This window comes from Lissotriton vulgaris, chromosome 5 (assembly GCF_964263255.1).
Source record: "Lissotriton vulgaris chromosome 5, aLisVul1.2, whole genome shotgun sequence".
Lineage (NCBI taxonomy): Eukaryota > Metazoa > Chordata > Amphibia > Caudata > Salamandridae > Lissotriton > Lissotriton vulgaris.
In genome coordinates, this window is record NC_141693.1 from 1,586,316,275 (window position 1) to 1,586,338,664 (window position 22,390).

The window sequence follows — 22,390 nt, forward strand, 5'->3', positions numbered from 1 at the left end:
GCACGGCGCCAGTGACAGGTCCACAGAGCAGAGAAACAGCGAATATTGCAACAGATTCACTGGTAATCCTGCCATGAGGGGCCCCGGCAGACTACCGGCAGGTCGAGGTGCGGTGCTAGAGGACCGCCAGCAGGCCTAATGGTGAAGGACCCCAGGCGCCAGCCACAAGGACAGTGAGGGGTCTCAAACACAGGACTACATTCACCCCTCATGGGGGCTGAGCATCACATGTGGCCATTGACTACATATTCAAGCACACTTCCGATGCCTGTGCTTTTCCTGTAAATACCTCGCAACCTCCTCCTTTGCTGTTGCTAGACCATGTGGTGGCTGGATTTGAGTGCACTCGCCTAAATCGAGAGAAAGTTGACACCTACACGCTCACTTCGCAACTTTTGGCGTGTTCGGTTGCTTAGGTTTACAGTAGACCCAAAAATATGTACACAGGGTCACGGCTGCTCACACCTACAACAGAAAAACAAATGGCTGCAGAGATGGTCGGCAATACAGTATATACCCCCCCCCCCTCAATCACTCATTGGCTATAAAGATTTTAAACCTGGCACAAACATCACGTTGTCATGTCGCGCGATGTAACCTCTGCAATGTGACACGCTATCCAATGATATGGCCACATTAGCGTCACAACAACGTGCGATGCAAACAATGGCGATGTAAGCGCCGTTGCGATGTAAATGCTGCTCTGTAAACGTGCGCGAAATCAAAGTACACGATGGATCGTCATACAACCGTTTGGAAGGCAAACCAGGGGTGGCACAATACATGCTGCAGCCCCTGGTAGGCCTTGGGTGCACCTATGCCCTGGGTACCTATGGTACACTATACAGGGGCTCACAAGTTTGACCCAGTAACCAATCTGGTATTTACCTAAAGTATGTGCTATCAATTTAGAGAGAGAACAGCTGGGCTGTGGGCCTGATTAGCAGGTCCACAGCCACACTAAAGTCGAAAAACCAGAGAATCACTGCAAAAAGTTTGGGTAACCATAGGAAGCAGACCCTACTCTCCTACGCCAAGGCTAAAGATTTTACTGCATGCTCCCTCTGGTCCTGGTAGAGGTTGAAACAATGCGTCCACGGACTGTGTTTTATGCAGGTTACAGCGTCAGCGGAGCTGGACAGGACAGCTCCTGTGGGATGGGACCGCGCTGACTCGCCTGTGGGAGAACAGGTATCCTAAACATTGATTGCAACTGAGGAAAGAACCATTCCAAGTGGCTCATTTCATGAACAGCGCCCTCTTTGCTGAAAGGCAGAGTCTCCCCACCCCCCAGACAGGACTAGGCACTTCAGGTTTTCATGTGTCAAACCTGGAGACAGGAGCTGACCCCGAGGGCACTGAGAGCAAATCCTGAAGGGAGTTAGGGCTCCAAAGCCCCAGGCAGCAAGTGCTAGCGTTATTACGGCCATACGGCGAGAGGGCCGGGGTTTGTGAGAGGAGTAAATACTGAAAACAGAGAATAAACCTAGCACAAAAGTAACACATTTCCAGGATTAAGCCCAGAAATGGTAATGCTCCCCTCCCGCAAGACTCGGGTACTGTAATGTACTCCAAGGTTTAGAACAGTCCAACAGGACAACAATAATACAATAGTGCCCCCCGCTGGATAAACGAGAAGACCACGCCACTCGTCTGCAGATTATATAAACTCTTTTATTAGAAGCGAAAATGAGAACAAAAATGACTACTCCGGAGAGTGCACTGCCACGTTACTAATGGAAGAAAGGGCTACCAAGCCCAAATTCTTAGAGAACAGGTAACCCAGACAGAAAGAGGCTAGTGGTAAAAGTCATAACATACTAGTCCCTTTTGCACTCGTTTGTGAACATGAAAAACACAGTGCAGGCTCAGCTGACTGCTTTCATAACAAGCAGAAAGTGGGATAAGAGAGGGGGTGGCAAATGGTGAGCACTTTCGCGGCAGCTCTGATGTTCTCAGTGGCCATGCGGCTCACTGAGAACATCAAAGCGGCCGCGAAAGTGATCAGCTGGCGGACAAATGGTGTGCGCGCCCGGCGCACATGCACTGTACACGATCCGCACTTTTGGAGCACTTTTGAAAGTCCCTACTTAATATCTCGCCAAACATTACTAAAGCATTGGCTTAGGCGAGACCTAAAAAGGATATAAAATAGAAGAAGGTCCAAGTAAAAGAAATTCATGAAAAGAAAGGAAATTATCAACTGCACAGTGGAAAGTGTAAAAACAGAATGAAGTTGAATACCATAATTAGCATATTGATGACATCATGTAATGGTGTCATAATAAAATTGAGAAACCCATGGCATTGTCGCCAGTTTTATCCTCACTAACTTATCTCTTATCAACAAAGATGCTTATGTGAAGTTGCTGCATCATTTAGTAACTCAGTGATCCACCGATTTTCACCCCAAGAATCTGTAGACTGTAGTTTTACTACAAAAGAAACAGAGTATCTTATAAATCAGTAGGATTTCTAAGCATAATGACTTTAGTTCCTAAGCTTGCATAATATGTCTGTAGTTGGGGTTTGCAAATCACATTTCTACAAAGCTAGTCTGCTCCTTCAAACCGCTAGAACACCTGCATTAGCCGTAACACTCAAAAGGAAGTGAGTCAACATAGGCCTGCGATGATCCCTCTGTCTTCCTGTCTCCCCCTTGCCTGACTTAAAATCACGTGCCCAACCGGGAACTGTGTGCGTCGTGACCACGGGACTCACACAAGCCCTAAATAAGTCATGTGATAGCTTTAATAGGAAGCGACAAAGAAGAACCAATACTTCTGAGTAAATATTAGCTTGTCTTTTGTCTTTAAATTGATAAAGTACAGTGAGATCATCAATACGCATCTCTAGCATTAAAAGCAAGGAAGAGGAAGATTTTTTTTTTTAAAAAAACAGCGATATCTCTTTCCTACTAAAGTACAAATGGTGCGGTCATTTTAAGAAAATGAAAGCTTAAATAACGCTATTTTAGCTTTAAAAAATTATGACTCTCCAGTTTATTTCGAGAACATGTGATGTAATCCACAACACAGATTAAGTGAATAAGGCTCGTTACTATTCGATGTTGGTAACAGCAATCTTGAAATATGCATATAGAAGTGGCCACATACTTGCAAAACAATCCTTGTTCAGACGGCGTTAGTGCATTTTTCAACATGCGATAATAAATAACCAAGGGGCAGATGTATCAAAATACCTATTTGAGATTCTCAAATAGCGATTTTTTGAGAATCGCTATTTGAGAATTGAAAAATTGTATGTAGATAAAAAAATCGCAATTCTTTAGCGATTTCTTAAAATTCCCTAATTGCGATTAGCAAATTGCTATTCGCAAATAAGGAATAATTTCACATTCATTTCTATGGGCCAGAAGGCCCATAAAAATGAATGTGAAGTTATTCGCAATTTGCGATTTGCAATTTGCTAATCGCAAATTGAGAATAATTTCAAGGGTGCAAGGGTTTCTTAAGGACATCCTGCTGCACCCCTGAAATTTACATGTGTGCGCATACATACATGCCCTTTGTCACTTCTCACCTTTACAAATGCCAAAAAGTGCATTTGAAACCGAAATCGCAAATTACCACCAACTACAAGCTGGTGGTAATTTGCGATTTCTTAGTGCGAATTCGCAAAACTTGATTGCTTCTTACATAGCATTTAAGGAATCGCAATATGAGATTCCTTAAATGCTTAAGCAATATTAAGCAATCGCAAAATTTGCGATTACTTAATATTGTGATGCGTTTTAAATGATACATAGCATTTTCCGATTTTTGTGTCGCAAAAGCTGCTTTTTAGCGAATCGCAGCGTTTGCGACAAAAAAATCGTTCGATACATCTGCCCCTAAATTGCTTACTGGTTTATGTTTTAATTGTACAATGAACCATCCTTATGATCGGCGATCCTTTGTTCATTCTCTCAGTCGCCTCTCTTCTGTTATTCGTGTACTTTATAGTGTGCTTGTATAACTTGCGATATTTGTTACATGGTTGTACATCATCATTTGGGTAAATACGTCACGCATCCCACTAAATTCTATTCTGTTTCCTTTGATTCCATTGGCCTGTCTAGTAAATCTTATAGCTTTAACATTAGCTGCAGTCCATAGCTGATGCCAACCTGTAAAAGTATACGTCTCAAGTGCTCTGGAGGCATCTATGCTATTTCAGTAAAATCCCTTTGCTTTCGAACAGACAACCCCTATTTATCCATAGTATAGTCAGGCAGTCCATGTGCCGCCCGCCAGAATTATTTCACTTACCCACTTACCCGTGACAAATCATTGGCTCTGCCTCAACTCTGCCAGTCTTTCAAAGGGACCGTTCTGGATAAAAATCAGTAGACATCCTTACAGGGAAATTCACTTTTGAGAGCTTCATGAAAGGAATTTGTAAAGGCTCTGATTAGAAGATAGGTCTCTCCCCATCTTCACTGGTCCTGCTTTAGGGAATCTAACCAACCAGTAAATAATCTCAAAGGGTGGTTCCAAGCATTGGAAGGAAATTTGACTCTGCATGTAAGCCTCAGGCAAACCTGGTGATCTGGTTCTGAATCGGGAATCTCAGCAGGAAAGTAGCCCTGATCTCAAAGAGTAGGTGCAATTCACTAAGACTGTTTCATCATCATTGAGAGCTTATATAGCGCATAGCTACCCTGAGGGTTTCCCAGTGCTTAGAGTACATAAGTAAAGCAGCTTAAAAGAGGGATCTAGACGAGCCAGATTTTCAATTCATTGCGCAAGGCAAATAATGAAGTACGGCATTTCTGGAAATCGGGAAGGTAGTTCCATAGCCTGGGACCCAAAAAAGGAGACAGAGCGGACGCTCATCCGAGTTTGCTTGACTCTGGGAACTGTAAACAGAACTAGATTACTTCAATGCAAGGTACGTAAATGAAGGTAAGGAACAATCAGTTTTTGCAGGTACCAGCGTCCTGTACTGGAACTAATGTTGTGCGTGAAGCAAAGTGCCTTCAAGTTTATTCAATTTTCCATTGGGAGTGAGTGCAGTTGGCGAAGAAGGCCAGATGAAGAGGAATGTTTATGGTAGTGAAACAGGATTCTGGTGTCTGAGTTCTCAACCAACTGGAGGCTTCTTAGAATTGCGTTGCGCCCCCCAGGTACAAAATATTGCCATAATCAAGCAATAGCTGTTCTTTGAACAGAAAAGGGAAAAATCCACAAAATCTTCTTCAGTCATTTCATAGTGGCAAAGCAGGTGGAAAATAGGTTAGCCACTTGAGGCTTCATCGACAGGGTGAAATCGAGCCAGAAACCAAGGTTCTTCCTTTTATTGGTGGGTACAGGAGGCTTTCCCAGCAAAGGAGGCCAATGTTTGTCCCCTGAGCTGGGGATCTTTGCCCAATACCATAACCTAAGTCTTGTCACCATTTAATTTCAGAGAGTTGGTATTCATCCAGGAGGGGACAAGGCCAAGGCAGGAGTTAAGGTCCTCCGAGTTAACTGCACGACCAGATGACAGGAAAAAGATGATCTGGGAGTCATCGGCATGTGAAAACAGGATCAGTCCTCAGCTTTCCATCAGGTCTGCCTGAATAAATGGGGATTCTGTAGTAAAGATCCACTAGGACTAAACCATGGGGGACGATTCCATGAGGTAAAAAAACAGACATGCTCACAGGAGCATTGCGAAGAACTAAACTATGCCAAATTCTATTTATAAGACAAAGGCATTTGCCATACAAACAAATGAAATTCCAATCCGACTTTATATTTAAATCCCATATATTACAAATCAACAAAAAGCAACTACCACAGAGATCACATTTTAATCATGTGGTGCACAGGGAAGTGGAGCTCACTGAGCTCCCTATCCAACATGTTTTGAAGGGACTCTAGGGCCGGTTGTGGCAGCGGGGGCAGGTGGAAGGTACCCAACTCTGGCTGAAACGAGCTTTGGACAGTCACAAATAAAAGACCTGATCCTTGTGTTGTGGCTTACTGTTTGACAACATGATTTTCCAGTCTCTTTCCCTTGGAGGATGGTGATATATTTGACTACCTGAAAAACAATCGTGTTTTGCCATCTACCAGCTCCCTTTTCTTTTCCCTTCACGTAGTGGATAGGACTTTTGTATTAATATTGCCTTGAGAAGGGTGTGTGGCCAAGTAGCCAGGATGGCAGACGGTTCTGCTGAAGATTCACCATAAGGTCCCTTAAATCTTCCTTCTGGTAGAAAGGAGGAGACATCAGCACCCGCCCCCAAAAATGCAGAATAGGTGGCGTGGAAGATTGGGCAGATGCATTACAAGTTCTTGAATTAAAACAATACTTCCTGGACTAGTGAGGAGGAAGAACACGACAGGCCAGGAAGAAAGATGTCTACTGCTGTAGAACAGCATGGTTGACAAGCATTTCCAAGAGTGAAATAGCCCTGAGGGAGAACAAAGTCACTGAGAGAGAGAACACATAACTCAGCGGTGAGCCTGGCAAGAGGAGCGAGCCAAGAGCCAACCAGAAGGAGTGTCTGGTAGAAGAGCCTGGCTGGATGCAGGAGCTGAATGAAGTGAAAAGTCAGGGGGCTCCAGTGAGACTGGATGGGCGAAGAGTCAGAGGAGGAAGACTGGATCAGAAGGCAAAGAAGAGACCAGTGAGGTGAAGGCACATCAAATGCTCAGAGCTTACAGTGCCACTAAGTAAATGGATGAGATGTGGTGAAAGGTGGCCTACCTCACCTGGGACTTAGGAAGCAGGTAGCAGAGACTGTCTGCAATAAGGAACAAGAGGCACAAACTGACACAGTAAGTGTTAACAAATTGACCAACTTCCACAGGAACGAAGAAGAATCCCTCCACCTCCAGGACACAGAAGCAAGAATGCGATATGAAACACACTCCTGTCTACTGTCCCCTAAAAGTATGAGGGAATAACCCAAGGAGTGTCCACCACTCTCCTCATACGAGGGGGTCAGCTTGCAGTAGGAAGAGTCTCAGGTGGTGGTCCAGGCTAGGAAACAAAACCAGGTTGCACTATGTAATATACACTCTAGCTAGATATTGCTGTAACTTTTAAAACATTGGCATGCGTGGTTGTACCAGGTATTCTTACCCCAAATGAAGGTCGGGATCGCCTTATAGATGAGTTCAGTGAAGAGGGAATTCAGAAGACCCAAATAACAAGCCAGGAAGGACAGAACTCACGAAGGACTCACACACCAGACGCACAAAAGAAAACAATATAAGGAGTAAGGTGTACCGACCGGCTGTGTAGGGGTCTGAACAGCGGAGCAGTAACCCACTCAGGAGGAGAGACACCCGGCCCTGAGGGACGACCAGGGCGGAGCGCTCTCTCTCAGAAGGTATCACGTACAACGGGAAGAAATAAAGGTTGCTTAGTGCCACAAAGCTGGAGGGTAAAGAAATGAGCCGAGCAGGACGCCCGCAAAATGCGTGAGGAAAGGTAGGGAAACAACCAAAGCTTGCTCGAGCGATAACAGAGAAATGCCGAAGACCGGCAAAAACTTTCGCACAGCGCACAAGGAAAGCGGGACACTGCAGGGAGGGACGGCAGCCAGATGCAGGAAGGATAATCTCCAAGAACAACCAGAGGTATCTGTAGCACGCCACGGAGGACGCAATCAGGAACCAGGAAGTGGAGAGGGGGGCGTGGTACTGGAACAGTAAGCCAAGCAACGGCTACGTTCCAACGCGCCTCTTTACTCACGCTAGGGAGCGTCAACAAATGCAATGGAATATAATGGTTAGGGCTATGGGCTAATAACCGGAATTTCTGCAATCCCACATGTCAAGGTTTCTAATTGCTAACAGTACCCCTCCTCAAAGGCCTATTCCCAGGACCAGGCTTGGAGGGATGGAGTCTGTGAAATGGTCTGATTAATCTAGCTGCATGGGTGTTTTCAGCAGGCTCCCACGATCTGTCTTCCGGGGGGTACCCTACCCAATCTATGAGGTATTGGAGTTTGCCTCTAGATTTCCTGGAATCCAAATTTTTACGTACTTCGTATTCCGCTTCTCCATTGATTTGTACAGGTGGAGGAGGGATCTCAGGGACAACTGAGGGTAGGTATTTTTTGATCAAGGAACTGTGGAAGACGGGATGTATTTTCATGCATGGGGGTAATTGCAGTTTCAGGGTGACAGGGGATATGATTTTCTCTATAGGAAAGGGTCCTATGAATCTAGGTTGGAATTTTTCAAACCTTCCATCCTAAGGTTCCTAGTGGACAGCCACACTTTCTCTCCTACCGTGTACATGGGCTCTGCCCTTCTGTGTTTATCAGCTTGTTTTTTCATGGCTTCTTTGGCTTGGCCTAGCTCTGTCTTTGCTGATTCCCATACTTCCTGGATGTGTGCATGGTGTTCATCTAGTGCTGGTACAGATGTTTCATTCTGCGGTAACACAATAGGAATCATTCTAGGGTGTTGCGCATGCAAAAAGAAAAAAGGGGAGACGTCTGTAGCGGAGTGACTAGAATTGTGGTAAGCAAATTCTGCCAACGGAAGAGCTGGAACCCAAGTAGTGGGCATGGATGTTAATAAACACCGCAGGAACTGCTCTAGGGTCTGATTGGTCCTTTCTGCTTGCCCATCGGTTTGGGGGTGATAAGAGGTGGACAGTCTGTGATCAATACCTAGAACGGAACACAGCCCCCGCCAGAATTTCGAGACAAACTGGGGACCTCTATCAGAGATGATGACTGTGGGTAATCCATGCAGTTTTACAATATTGTCCAAGAAGACAGACGCTAGTTCTTTAGAGGAAGGCAGTTTTTTCAGAGGAATAAAATGACCCATTTTTGACAACAAATCCACTACTACATAAATAGTGGTGTAACCTTGACAGGAGGGCAGATCAGTCATAAAATCCATGCTTATGGTGTGCCAGGGTGATGGAGGAATGGCTAGGTGTCTTAGTAGCCCTGTAGGCGCACAATGCGAAGCCTTTTGATGTGCACAGGTGGCGCAAGATTGCACATAGGCTAACACATCTTTGGACATGGATTCCCACCAAAACCATCTGTGGCACAACTCATTTGTTTTACGACTGCCAGGATGTCCTGCCAAGGTGCTGCTATGACACCACTCTATGATCTTTTGTTGAAGAGCGGGAGTAGGGACATACAGTTTGTCTTCATGATAATACATCCCTTCTCTGATGGTATGTAAGGGATTTTGCAACCAGTCTTCAGATGGCATGGCAAGGAGATGTTCCTAGATATCATCAAGGAGTTTGAAGTCTTTTTCTCCCACCCCAAGTATCTTGTTCTCAGGAATAATAGGAAGGGGTTGTTCCTTGTCTGTGCTTTTTTCATGTCCTAAACGTGACAAAGCATCTGCCTTTCCCTGCTGCGACCCAGGTCGATAGGTGATAAGAAAATCGTATTCACTAAAGAATAACAGCCACCTCATTTGCCTGGGCGTGAGTGCTCTTGCTGATTTAAAGAACTGAAGGTTCTTGTGGTCTGAATAAATGGTGACTACATGGGGGGATCCTAACAAATGGTGTCTCCACTCCTGAAAGGATAGCTTGATGGCCAACAGTTCTCTTTCTCCTATAGTATAATTTCTCTCAGCAGGCAATAAGGTTTTTGAGAAATATGCTTTAGGATGCATTTGTCCTGTCTCGATGTCTCTCTGTGAAAGGATTCCCCCTATAGCATATTGAGAAGCATCCGCCTCCACAAAAAATGGTTGTGTGTTATCTGCGTGGTGAAGGATGGGCGCAGTGGTGAACTTGTCTTTTAAGTCACAGAAAGCTCGTTCTGCTTCGGCCGACCATACAAAAGGCACCCCTTTTTTCAAAAGTTTTGTCATCGGGGAAACAGAATCAGAAAAGCGGTCGATAAATCGCCGATAAAAATTGGCGAAGCCTAGAAAAGACTGTATTTCTTTGATGGAGGTAGGACTCGTCCACTTAACCAAGGCTTCCACCTTCTTGGGATCCATCTGAATGCCCTCAGGCTTGATTATGAAGCCCAGGAAGTCCACTTCGGTAGTGTGAAACACACTTTTATCCAAATTGGTGAACAAGTGGTTTTCATGCAATTTGTTCAAGATTTTCCGGACATGCTCCACATGATCGGTTTCATTCTGTGAGAATATAAGGATGTCGTCAATATAAACTATGACAAAAATATCGATATATTCCCTTAAAATGTCATTTATAAAATATTGAAATGCTGCAGGCGCGTTATACAAACCAAACGGCATGACGCAATATTCATAAAGACCAAATTTGGTGCGAAAGGCGGTTTTCCATTTGTCACCCTGCTTGACGATCAAATGGTAAGCACCCCTGAGATCGATTTTGGTGAAGATTTTTGCTCCTTTAATTTGATCAAGGAGGACAGGAATAAGAGGAAGGGGGTATTTATTTTTTATGGTGATCTTATTCAATGCTCTGTAATCCCGGCATGCCCTGAGCCCACCTTCCTTCTTATCAATGAAAAACAGAGGGGATGACACAGGTGAAGTAGAGGGCCGGATAAACCCCTTGTTAAGCATGTCATCCAGATAATCCTTCAGATACTCAGTTTCTGAGGGAGTCAGGGCGTAAATGCGACTGCAGGGCAGGTCTGCCCCGGGTATTAAGTCGATGCGACAATCATAGCTCCTGTGCGGAGGCAACTTAGTAGCTTCTTGTTCACTAAAAACGCCTTTATAGTCCAGATAATGGTCAGGTACTTTCAGGTCAGTCCCTGTTTGAACAGCACAATATAACAGGAGTTCTTGTTCTATGGCTTCTTGGTAACAGTGAGCTTTACAATACGGGGATATCAAGGTGACAGTTCTTTTTACCCAGTCTATTAACAGGTTGTGTACCTGTAACCATGGAACTCCCAAAATGGCACCGAAATTTGGAGCATCTATTAAATCGAAAACAATACTCTCAGAATGTCCATTGTTAAAAACTATGACCATAGGCGAGGTTTGATAACTTATCAACCCAGAAGATTACTCGGACCCGTCTACAGCCCATATGGATTCAGGTTGTGGTTTAGCAACAAAAGACAGACCCAGTTGTTTAGCGAGTCTTAGGTCAAAAAAGTTTCCAGTAGCTCCGGAATCTAAAAGAATAGACATGTTGTACTGTTTTTGATTCATGTAAGTGAGGGTGATGGGTAACATAAAGTGTTTTACCACTTGGTGTGTTAGTAGTTTGTTAGTAGAGATCTGCTGGTGTTTGTAGCTTGAGGAATTGATCTCTCTGTTCCTCAAGCATTCTAGTTTTCCGAACTAGAAAGGCTACTGGCTGATAGTCTTGGTGTCTTGGGGCGAACTGGGCAATCTTTTGCATAATGACCCCCTTTTCCACAATACAAGCATAGGTTCAGCTTTCTTCTTTTATCCTTTTCTTCTGTGGATAAAGGACCTCTTATTCCCCCTCTTTGCATGGGTTCTGGAGTATCTTTTAGTGGTGGTTTCTCTGGTCTGGTCAAAACATATCTGGGTACACTACTTCGATTCTTTTCCCCTTTCCTCTCATGCAGTCGATGATCCAACTTTACAACTATATCAATCAATGAGGCACAGTCTTCCAGTGGGTTAACTATTTGTGAGAGTAAGTCTTTTAACTCATCACATAACCCACGGTAAAACAAGGAGGTTTTCTTATCTTCTGGCCAATGTGTTTCAGAGACCAGACGATTAAAATTAGTAATGTAAGAAAGGAGGTCTTTGGATCCCTGTTTAAGATTTAGTAGAGCAGTATCGCTGGCTTGCATATAAGTATGCTTAGCGAAGAAGCTACTCATCTTCTCTTGAAACAGGTAGAGATTGTATAATAAAGGATCATTATTCTGTACCATTGGTACAGCCCATTCAGCTGCATTCCCCGCAAGATAAGAAATGATGAAGGCTACTTTGGCGGAATCATCTGGGAACGCTGCGGCTTTGCATAAGAACTGGAGCTGGCATTGGTTCAAAAACACATTATATTTGGTACTATCCCCTGTGAATCTCTCGGGCATGGCTAGAGGAACCGGGCCAGGAGTATGTACTGTGACTTGGACAGGAGATATGGTGGAATCAACGCTTGCCCCTTTTTATGGTTCTGTGGAACCCAGAGTGAATCTGGCTGGTTGTATATAGCTCTTGCGGGATTTAGGGATAGTTCCTGTTTCTCTATCAGCTGTTCTTAACTGATGAACCTCTGCCTGTAGTCTTTGGTTTTCCACACCCAATCTACCCACCTCTGACTGAAGGGCCACTAAAGCAGCAGTGAGGTCCTCCATGGTATGGGCCTGGAGGTTAAGGTCAGGAGCACCCAAAGAAGGGTCGGGATTCATCTTCGCTCGGGGGAAAGATATTTCGCGGGCTTGGCTTTCTGTTAACAAATTGACTAACTTCCACGGGAACGAAGAAGAATCCCTCCACCTCCAGGACACAGAAGCAAGAAAGCGATATGAAACACACTCCTGTCTACTGTCCCCTAAAAGTATGAGGGAATAACCCAAGGAGTGTCCACCACTCTGCTCATACAAGGGGGTCAGCTTGCAGTAGGAAGAGTCTCAGGTGGTGGTCCAGGCTAGGAAACAAAACCAGGTTGCACTATGTAATATACAGTCTAGCTAGATATTGCTGTAACTTTTAAAACATTGACATGCGTGGTTGTACCAGGTATTCTTACCCCAAATGAAGGTCGGGATCGCCTTAAAGATGAGTTCAGTGAAGAGGGAATTCAGAAGACCCAAATGACAGGCCAGGAAGGACAGAACTCATAAAGTCATAAAGTCATAAAGTCATAAAATTTGTATAGCGCACTACATACCCAGAGGGTTTCAAGGCGCTTAGGAAAGGGGAGGAGGATTATTTGTCAAATATCCACGTTTTAAGCTGCTTTCTGAACGCTAGGTGATTCTGGGTGAGGCGAAGGTAAGTGGGGAGTGAGTTCCATGTTTTGGCAGCCAGGTATGAAAAGGATCTGCCTCCCATGGTGGTCTTGTTGATGCGAGGTACAGTGGCGAAGGCTTGGCTGGAAGAGCGAAGTTGGCGGGAGGGGGTGTAGAAGGACAGTCGAGAGTTGAGGCAATCTGGTCCGATGTCGTAGAATGATTTGTGTGCGTGGGTAAGCAGTCGGAAAGTGATCCTCTTATTGACGGGAAGCCAGTGGAGGTCTCTAAGGTGACCAGAGATGTGTTCGTTGCGTGGGATGTCTAATATGAGCCTGGCTGAGGCGTTGGATTCGTTGGAGTTTCTTCTGGAGTTTAGCGGTGGTGCCTGCGTAGAGGGTGTTTCCGTTTCACGAAGGACTCACACACCAGACACACAAAAGAGAACAATATAAGGAGTGAGGTGTACCGACCGGCTGTGTAGGGGTCTGAACAGCGGAGCAGTAACACACTCAGGAGGAGAGACACCCGGCCCTGAGGGACGACCAGGGCGGAGCGCTCTCTCTCAGAAGGTATCACATACAACGGGGAGAAATAAAGGTTGCTTAGTGCCACAAAGCTGGAGGGTAAAGAAATGAGTCAAGCAGGACGCCCGCAAAATGCGTGAGGAAAGGTAGGGAAACAACCAAATCTTGCTCGAGCGATAACAGAGAAATGCCGAAGACCGGCAAGAACTTTCTCACAGCGCACAAGGAAAGCGGGACACTGCAGGGAGGGACGGCAGCCAGATGCTGGAAGGATAATCTCCAAGAACGACCAGAGGGATCTGTAGCACGCCACGGAGGACGCGATCAGGAACCAGGAAGTGGAGAGGGGGGCGTGGTACTGGAACAGTAAGCCAAGCAACGGCTACGTTCTGACGCGCCTCTTTACTCGCGCTAGGGAGCGTCAACAAATGCAATGGAATATAATGGTTAGGGCTATGGGCTAAATACCGGAATTTCTGCAATCCCACATGTCAAGGTTTCTAATTCCGAACAGTAAGCAAGCCGACCTGAAAGGCAAGAGGCCAGAGGACAGCAGGTGGTGGGAGGCAATGTGGAAGCCCTACACAACACTAGCCAAGAGAAAAGAAAAAGGTGGGAGCAGATTTCCCTCAAACAGTGAACATGATATCAAAGCCTTCTAGTGGAGAAGGTGAATGCAGTATTGAGAGCTCTCTGATCCTCTCTGGGCCTTAAGCAGAGAGTCTTCATACAACAGCCAGGGGCCGGGAGGGGGAGAGGTTAACCCCTTCCCCCAGCCCCACACAAGGTGTAAAGCAGAGGTCCCCTGGGAGGTCATTGCAGTTCCTTCAAAGTGGGAAAACCATGACAGAGAAGCCCCAACATAGGCAGCAAAGGCACTGGCCAGAAATGTACCTAAAATGGAAAAGACCTTAGAGGAACCGCCGGAGGACCCGCCTTGGAAATGAGACAGGGAGTGAACCCCATGAGCATGCAAGGGACACAGAGAAATGGTGGGGCTACTTTTAGAGAAGAACAGCTGAAAACTGACACTGGTATCCAGGAGGCAGGTCCCTAAGGACAGGAGATCCAGAGGAAGCCTGAGAGAGGCAAGGAACCTCAGTGAAGTACCCCATAAGAACCAACATTCCTCCCCTCAGCATCCATACAAACAGTGTTCATACCTACCTAATAATGCCAGGGTGCTCCCCTTGAAGGAAGAGCTGCCTAAGCACAGAACCTCAACAATGCTAACTGGGGGAGACAAGAGGGAGCAGACTGAAAAAATAACAAACGGGTTGAAACCAGTAACTGTGCAACAGAGAGGCAGGGAGCAGTGTGAAAAGAGACACGGCTTTCGAAAAACAAAACAGACTGAGCAGCATCTCTTAAACGTGGTGAAAGACGAATGAATCACCATCTCATAATAGAGCATGGTAGACATGTACAGCTGCACAGCCTTGGGGAAGTATTCCCCTGCTCACCTCTAGCTTAAATGGAAGCGTTCCTGCAGGTGATAAGAGACACCCGTAGCACCCTGGGGAACAAGATAGAAATGGGAATTTAAGTGGCTTTTGTAAGGCAGGACGCATGTAATGTGGTCGTCGACGTTACTAGAACTGAAGGGCAAGTGTCTGAAAAAGAAGGTACCATGGGAGAAGCGAAGGTGAAGGTGTCTCACCTGCAAATCCTAGAGGATAGAGTAGAGGATACATTGCGATGGACCCGGAGAAGCAATCTCCACATAGTTGGCCTTCAACTGAATACAGACAGACTGATACCGTAATAGGAGATCTGATATTTTGCAGTAAAGAGGGCTCACATTGCCCTGATTCTGTGAACCCATCAGGGGGCTCTCCGAGCCCAATGACAACAAAAACATCCACTACAGAGACACAATCATAAAAGTGGCCCGGAATTGCGATTCTCCTATTACCATGACCCGAGAATCTGGATTTCATTCAAGACAAGGAGGCTAACATTATGCATTATTCTTTTCATGCAACTTCAAGCAGCCATTTTAAAGCTATACAGCACAAAGCAAAGCTGTTACAATAGAATGCTCATATGTTACAATGGCAACAAGGCTAGATAGATCTGCCTCTTTTAAATGCAATGAAAAACAAAGTTCAACTATTATGAAAAAAGATAAACTTCTTTAGAAACTGATGAATTCAAAAGAACAAGAACGTATGATGCCGAGACTTGCTTGGAGGGAAGAGTAGGAAGTCTTTAAACTCCAGGTAAGATCCTCAATCTTGTGGAGGGACCATTTATGTTGATTTATCTTGAAAAAGGATAAAATATTAAATATTTGCACTAATAAGCCCTATGTATAAGGGAGAATATTTAGGATATTAAATAGTGCAGTCATAAAGCATACTATATTGAAATAACTGAGTTGTTTCCTCATTATAATTTTTTTAGAAATGTTTTATTAATTCTAATCTTCAAACAAATGCAATAAAGTAAATTATTAACATGCTAGCTTAAGAGTCCACTCCCAGGAGGAAAGGGTTGGGATAACGTTAGCCTCCGAGTCTTTAATGAAACCCAGATTCTCTGGTCATGGTTATAGGAGAATTGCAATTTCATTACAAGACTGGAGGCTATGATTATGCATGTTGGTAGTCTAGTAAAACTACATCAGACAAGTGTTCAACAGGTTTGCAGAAATGTTTCGCAAAAGTATAGTAACTGGACCAGTCGGCCGCTTTAAGAATATCGTCTAACTTACATCCTTTCCAAAAACATTGGCTGGCCATAGCGCCTCTTAAAGAATGTGCTTGAAATCCATTGAGGTCGATGCCTGCCAGTTGCATAGCTAGTTTAACCCATCTAACTACAGAAGAGGTGGATACAGGTTTGAAGGGTTTAACAAAGGAAATAAGAAGCTGGTTTACACCAGCAGTGCGATGTTTGTTCATCCTCGCATGGCACTCCTTCATACAATCTACCAAAAGCAACTTTTTGCAAGCATCGAATCTTGGGTAAAAAATCATGTCAGACATGGTTTTTGTTCCTTAGATAATTTCAAATCTGACAGTGAAGCCTTCATAAGATCTATTAGTTATTTCCCGTGCTTTAACATCCGATACTCTCCGACAGAATATTAGGCATAGGAGAGAAGCTAGTTTTAGAGAGTTTTTTTATTTTCTGGAAGGCTGTTTTTGGGCCTGTTATAAAATAGGTCAAGTAATAATTTCATGTCCCGTAGTGTTTCGTATTTAGGCTTAGGTGGTCTATTAGTGCTAATGGTTTTCATAATTCTACATATTATTGCATTTTTACCAATAGTTGTATCATTTAAAAGGGAGTGACCTGATGAAATGGCTAATCTATATCAGTTAATTGATCTAAAGATAACACCTCTTTCAAATTGTTCAACAAGAAAGTTTGCTACATACATGATTTGAGCCTCCACTGAATACAGGTTCCTTTCCAAGCACCAACGGAATAATCTTTTCCAGATGTGGTTGTATCTATAGTGTTTACCGGGGGCCCAGGATTCTTGGAGGAGAGAAGAAGCCTGTGCCGAAAGGTGAGAGAATTCATTAGCTCGACTGACACTTTCCAGGCAAGAAGGTTTAAAGTCCAGCTGTGGAGTAGGGGGTGTTCCAAACCGTCTATGTCTCTTAGGAGGCCTGTTGAAGTTGGGAATAGAAAGGATATTTTGTAAGCTAATTCCAAGGTCATTGGACACCAAGGTTTGGACGACCAAAAGGGTGTTATTAGGATTATTGAACATTGTTCCATTCTCAACTTCTGCAGGGCATGCTGGATCAATACAAAGGCTGGAAATGCATATCCCGAATCCCTTTCCAAGGTTGAAGAAAGGCATTCACTGCCAGAGCACCTGGATCTGGAATCCAGCTGAAGTATTTGTGTATTTGGGAGGTCAGCCTGCTCGCAAAGAGATAAACTTCTAAGGGACCTCAAAGGTAATCTAGTCTTCTTAAGACGTTTGCGTTCAGTTTTCAGTTGGTGTGGTCAACTAGGAATCTAGAATTCCAATCTGTACAAACATTTTTATTCCTGAAAGGTATTCTGCTCTTAACAATATTCTGTGTTCCAGGCAGAATTTCCATAGCATTTTTGCTAGGTTGGAGAGGTATTGGTACTTTGTGCCCCCTAGGCGATTTATGTAGGCTACGGCTGACATGCTGTCCATCTTGAGAATGATTGACGTGTCCTGAAGGAATTGCTTAGAATTTATTAGAGCATAGAGCCCAGCGGTCAACTCCAAAAAATGTATGTGGTGTGTGCTCTCCAAATAGGATCAAAAGCCTCCTGTGTTCTGATTCTGAAAGCAAGCAGCCCAGCCATGAAGGCTGGCTTCTGATTTCAAGGCAAATTCTGGGGAAATGCCAAATATGGCTGTTCCATTCCAAGCATCCTGATTTTCTAACCACCAGGTCAGTTCTGTCTTGGCTTATGTGTCTAGGTGAATTTTGTCTCCATACCATAGCTGAGATCGAAGGGATCTGCCCTTCAGCCTCTGGAGGGCCCAATAGTGTAAAGCAGTTTTTCCCAAACTGTGGTCCGCAGACCCCCAGGGGTCCGTGACACATTCCCAGGGGATTCGTAGGCATCAGTTTTAAAAGCACAGAAACGTTTCTTGTATAATTAGCAGCTTTCCAGCAACAATAAAAGTGTCAAGAGAATGCCAGTGATTAATGTACCTGCTGGAGAGTGAGGAGAGTTCAGTTCAGTGGCAGCTTTGATTTAACTAATGTAGCACAGAGAGTTAATGTGCCTATTGCAAAGAACGTGTAACGTGCATCTTAAAAAGCAGTATTTTATGTGCCTAGGTTCGTGGTTACTGCTTTTGTCACAGAGTTTCTTTTGTTACAGTGCACTTCATAAGTGACAATCGTAATCTAGCAGAGGGACCTATAAACTATCATCAAAGAGCTGCTTGCAAACTGCATGGTACCAGTTAGTAACTTATATTTTGTCCCAGTTATTCATTATCCTGATGCTGCTAAAAAGATATATTTGGGTGGAAATACATTTTTAATGTTAAAGTCAATGCTAGCCACTGTGTTATGTTCTGAATCCTGAGTTTGTGCTTTTCCAGACCATGCACTCTTTAAACATTTTATATACACACTGATTTACATGTATGATTCAATGTCTGTATATGTGTGTGAATTAAAGTGCTCTGACATCCTACAATGGTATGAGAGATGCTATAAAACAAATGAAATACATGTGACAGAGGGGCTATTACTTCAATATAAAATACTAAGGGCCAGATGTACGATCTGTATTTATGTGCGCGAAAGGGTGCGCGAATGGGTACATAGCCTATTTAGCAAGTCGCAATTTGTTTGCGACTCTCTAAATAGGTTTTGCAACTTGCTATTTTCAAAGGGGCATTCCCTTCCAAATAGCGAGTAAATGTAAAAAAATGTAAAGCGAGTCTCAAAACCATGTACAAATGTTTTGCTGTCGCAAAACAGTCACAATTACCACCTACTCTAAGTAGATGGTAATGCATTCACAAATGGGAAGAGGTCCCCAGGGGACCCATACCCCTTTGTAAATGCATGCAACATTATTTTTTAAGGGCAGGCAGTGGTCCCAGGGACCTCTGACTCCCCTTAGAATTTTTTTTTTTAATGCATGGTAAACAGGCTGCATTTTTTTTAAACTGCTTCATTTAAAAGCAGTTCGAGACATGGTGGCCTGCAGAGCCCAGCAGACCACCATCGCTGGGAGGGCTGGCATTCCAATTGGGCTCGCAAATTGCGAGAGGCTCATCAATATTAATGAACCTCGCAATTTGCGACCCCATTGGGAATCCCAAACAGTGTTAAACACACTGTTGTACATTTCATTTAGCGACTCACAATTTGCCACTCGCAATGTGTCGCCAATTGCGAGGCGCTAAATGAAATGGTCCTCCATCTGGCCCCAAAATCCTTAGTACTTTGAGTATTTGTTTTATGTGCACACATGTGTATTTTTTTTAGAATTACTGTTTTAATGTTTGAAATTTAACTCATGCAAATTGCTTGGGGGTCCCCGGCTTCCAGTGGTGACTCAATGGGGGTCCTCAGGAGTCAAAAGTTTGGGAACCACTGGCGTAAAGGACCCGGGAAAATGGCTTGGATAGACGATGAGAGGAGGCCCAGGAGTCTGTTAAGGTTAACAGATCGAGTTTCAGAACATGACGTATCTCTTTTTGAATCTTTGTTATCTTTTTCGGGGGAAGTAACAGCATAGACTTCACTTTGTCTACTGTAAAGCTCAGGAACTCTAGAGACCTCAAGGGAATCTTGATTGACTTTTCTCTGTTTATAATAGAACCTGCACTCTCTATTAAGCTTATGGTAGTATTTAGGTGTTTCAGAATTTGAGAGTGACCTTGAGACATGATAAGAATGTTGTCTAGATAAATTATAGGGGGGATACCTCTTTCTCTTATGACTGAGGCGATCGCCCTCATAACTTTGGGGAAGCACCAGGGGGCAGATGATAGACCAGAGGGAAGAGCTTAGAACTGATATAGGTGACTGTTCCAAGCAAATTGGAGGAAGGACTGGGATTCAAGCGCCATTGGAATTGTAAACTAGGCGTCTTTTAGGTCTAGTTTCACTAACCAGTCTTTTTCTAAAAGCATGTCCCTGAGGAGATGGATATCTTCCATCTTGAAATGTCTGTAGCTGAGAGATTTGTACAATTCTCTGAAATGTATTATCAGTCACCACCCTTTGTCCTTCTTCTCCACCAGGAAAATATTGCTCAGAAAATTCAGGCGTTCCCAGGGGACCTCTACAATTGCTCCCTTCTCCAACATTTACTTCCTCTACCACAATAGACCATTGTTCTTGGGTCAGGGTTGACACTTTTGGTGTTGTAATGTGTTTGGGTTTTTCTATAAAATCTATTTTGAAACCCTGAACAGTCTCTAGAACTCAAGGATCTTGTGTAATGTGTTTCCAGGTGTATAAGAAATGTTTTAAGTGACCCCCTACTTTCCCTGTTGAAAAGGAAGGATGAGGTGAAATGGTACTTACTTGAAGCATCTAGAACAGAAGAGTCTTCCTCTCTGAGGGTTGAAGGAGGGATTGGTCTGGTAGGGACGACCAAAACCCTGTTGCCTGAAGAAGGGTCTTTGGTAAGGCCGGCCAGCAGAGCGATCCCTTCTGCCGGCCCTAGCAAAAACACTAGGGTTAAAAACTCTGCGCATGTTAGTTTGCGCCTTGTCCAGTGCAGTGAATGTTGCCACATATCTGACTAGTCCCTTGATCATGTCCTCCCCAAAAGGAAATCCGTTTGGGTTGACAGAGGGTTCCTTTTTGGCCATGTCACAAAGTTTAGGGTCAATTTTAGATAAGACAAGTTTCCTTCTTTAGGTATTAACTTCTGTGTTAACGTTGCCGGGGAAGATTAGTGTCCTCTGGCTCCATCCCCTCAATAATAAGTCAATGTTTGGGGAAGAGCCGTTAATGTGACTCCCTTCAATTAAATCAATCATTCTGCACAAGGGACCTGGCATGTCGAGAATGCGGTCTTGGCAAGTTTTATTTTTTCCTCCTATGACCTTTGTAGCTATAGCAACCTTCCAACCTGGTCCACGTCTGGTGCATATAACTTGGTGGTTCCAATCTCAGCTGGTGTTCCTTGCGGGGAGCACCCGTTGCACACAACCTGAGCTGACACAGAGGTTTTAATCATTGGAACTTATCCTGTACCTTAGTCTAATCTGGTCTCATCAAAAAGATGGATCATCCAACAAGTTCCAAAACAACCCAATATCTGGCCTTTCGCTATAAACATTTACCCTCTGATCTAAAGATCTACAATATCTTACAGAATTCCACCAGGCATTCCAAGTGGGGAGTACCATCTGACGCCACAATTTACAAATCTCTCTCCTGGCCAGCAGGATCAGATAAAACACCAATTTATGTTGCAACCCTATCGGGCCTAGCACCCCCCGGTGTAAATACAATGGCAAGAAATATAAAAGATGGGCTTACCTCCACAGCGGTACCCAGGACCCTGGAGATAGTCTTACCCACGCTTCTCCAAAAATCTTGTACCTTGGGGCAGGAAGCGAATACGTTCATCATCTGCATTCTGACAACCACATCTCAGACAGCGAGCTTCTCCACCGGCCTTTATTCTGGATATTTTAAGAGGGGACCAGTATATCCTGTGGAGTGTGAAAAAGTGGTTTCTTCTGAGTGTTGTAGATTTAATCAGTGGGAAAAGAATGTCAAGAGATACTTGACAGAAATATTTCAGCTCGTCATTTGGCAAGCAGTTCTTCCAGACCCGGTATGGCTGTTCCACCATTCTATCTACTGCAGCCAAGAGATAGTTATAACATTGAGCCACTTCTTTCTTCCTTGAGGCCAAATCTTGTAGTTCATTTTTCATGGGATTATCTTCCAAAAGGGATCAGCCTTGACTCTTACACCAAGATGAAATCTGATAAAACTTAAACCTAGACAGAGCTCCGATCGTAATATGCCTCCAAAAGTCTCAAGGATGACATTCATAACCCACTACAATATCCTTCCAGTGTGAAACTCCAGCCTCTTTTAACGGATGAGCTAGAGTGTCCAAAAGACACTCCAGTGTTCCAGGGCAGTCCCACACTGGTGCCCAATCGCTATAATAAGAAAGTCTCGACAGTCCGACCATAACTTGGCCGCCATACGCAACGTCTTCAGACGGACTTTTTAAAAAAAATTAGGGGAGCCGAATTTGTACATGAATCCTAGCTCCACTACACCTTACTAACATAGCTTTGAAAATGCTGCCTATCAGTGAGTCATCTGGAGTAAGTAGTAACATCCTACAATTTTTAATTGGTGGGCTGACCAATACAGCTGGAGGTCTGGTAAGCCCATACCCCCTCGTGTTAATTTGCTCCTAAGTTTTTTCCAGGACAGCGACCTACCAGGAGCGACCCCTGACCCTCCTGATAGGTCGCTCCCCCTCCACGCAGCTCCAACTGTGTGCCCCTGCTGCCACTGCCAACCGGCTCGTAAGTGCCCTCTGGCTTCTGGGCCACTGCTTCCCCTCTCTTTGACCCACTTTTGTG